A 2,359-nucleotide genomic window follows, 5' to 3' on the forward strand; every position below is an offset into this window, starting at 1 on the left:
TCCTCCTCTTTTGGCACTCCTGGAAGAATTCTGCTGCTCAGGAATCACTATTGGGTTGCTAAAGAGAAAAAAGCATTTGCAAGGAGGCTCTAAACTGTACCACCCCCCCCTCCAGTGGAGAAGATTGTGTGTAGTGTTTAAACAGCCCACAGCAAGATCCTAGAAGGCAGGGAATGTTCTGTATCCCCAGAATATGCCTGGCATACAGCACAGGCTTAATAAATGCTTTGTTGGATTTAATCCAATTTCAGTCTATTGGGGAATGGATAAAATTCTGCCCTTCATCTTCTTGTTCTCTTTCACCTTTAATCTCTCTCAAATGAGATGTTTGTAAAAAATATTTAGCACAGTGCCTGGTACACAATAGTTTTATATAAATGCTTATTCCCTTTTCATCTGTTCCTTCCCCTTTCTCCTTCCACTAGACCAGGAGTTCTTAATTTGGGGTCCATGAAATTGTTTTGTTTTTTTTCCAATAAGAATTGATAACAGTATTTCAATATAATTGTTTCCCTTTGTGATCTTACATATTTGATTTTATGCATTTAAAAACTGATCCTGAAAAGGGGTCAATAGGCTTCATCAGATTTCCCATGGGTCCAGGAAACAAAAAAAAATATTAATAACTCTTGCAATGCTCTGTGACAATCCCTTTATTTTCTTGAAAACAAAAAACCAAACTCAGTCCTGCTTTCCCCCTAAGCTTCTCTCCCTCCCCCTCTCTCCCTCCTTCCCTTCTTCCCTTCTTTCCTCCATCTCCCTAAATCTCTCCTCCTCCTTCTCTTTTCTCTCTCCTCTCTCTCCCACTTTCTCTCCCTCCTCTGCAACCCTCTCTGCTCTCTCCTCTCTTTATTTTCTCTCTATATTTTCCTCTTCTACTCCATCTCTGTTCTTCTTTGTTTCTCTTTTACCCTCTTCCTTTACCCTCCCTGTCTCTCAATATGAAACAGTAAAAATTGAGTCAATACTCAATATGGGAAATAGTGTAGTATAACATATTTTCCAGATTCCTCTCCAGACTTTCCTAGTTTCTTTCTCCAACATTTCCCAGAAACCTTTCTTCCCCTGGAAGCTCAGTCTGCCCATAAGGTCCCTTCTTTTTATTGGTCAGCAACTCCTAGATATTCCATTTTCATTTTAAGGAAATTGCCCAGGCCAGCCATATTTACCTATGTATTCCTCTCTGGGGGGCTCTCATGGCTTTGAATTTCTGTTTCTACCATGCTCCTATATGGGTACTTTCTCCATAATCTCACCCAAACTTTTCACCTTGTGTTATCTTTCCCATTAGAATATAAGCTCCTTGAGGGCAAGGCCTGTCTTTCTTTTTGCTTATATTTGCTTTCCCAGCTCTCAGCACAATGCCTGATACATGGCAAATGTTTGAGAAATGCTTGTTGTTGACTTGTTGATAATGGAGAGAGAAATAACCTTAGAGTGCAGAAGACTTGATCCAACTTCTATCACTGACATAGATTGGTATCAGTCTATATTGGTAAAGGGAATTTTCACAGTGGGAGTTCTCTATATCAATAAAATCACAAGTCTAACTCCTTCCCGAAAAAATCATTTAAAGAAACTTGTTCCTATATAAATTGTAAATAAATCCTGAGCTGGAATATCCATTTCAAAGAGCCCAAGTTTGCCCTGGCTTGAAATCAGAGAAAACACCCTAACAATTAAAGTTCTCCCAAGAGATAGAATGAGCTTGATTGAGAAGGGAGATCTTACCTTGCTAGAGCTCTTTTAGCAGGGCTCAGTGAATGACTACTTCCTTGGAATGTTGGGAGAAGGGATGGTGGATTCAAGAAGGGTTAAACTAGATGATCATGAGTCTCTATTCTAAGACTGAAAACTTTTTACTATTCCACAAATCTTCCTCTAGGATCCCCTCTCTTATGACCCCCTCCCTCCCTCCAGATGACTGAGTCTTTCATGAGTCATCTAGTCTGTTCTAGCTAGAATTATTGCATTTTCCTTTGATGAACTATGTAGGGGAGAGAGAGAGAGAGAGAGAGAGAGAGAGAGAGAGAGAGAGAGAGAGAGAGAGAGAGAGAGAGAGAGAGAGAGAGAGAGAGAGAGAGAGAGAGAGAGGGAGGGAGAGAGAGAGAGAGAGGGAGAGAGAGAGAGGGGGAGAGAGAGAGAGAGAGAGAGAGAGAGAGAGAGAGAGAGAGAGATGATATCATTAGGTTAATGATTCTCTCTTGCTCTCCATCCTGCCCAGTTAATCCAGAGAATGTAACATTAATGCCAATAGCTCAATCAGCTGGCATTACACAATAACCCAGGATCAGTTAAATTCATAAGGCAGAGTTGCCTAATAGGAAATCTTGGTGCTCAATCCCCATCTGGTACTCTC

Source organism: Monodelphis domestica, chromosome 3, assembly GCF_027887165.1.
Source record: "Monodelphis domestica isolate mMonDom1 chromosome 3, mMonDom1.pri, whole genome shotgun sequence".
In the NCBI taxonomy this organism is placed as follows: domain Eukaryota; kingdom Metazoa; phylum Chordata; class Mammalia; order Didelphimorphia; family Didelphidae; genus Monodelphis; species Monodelphis domestica.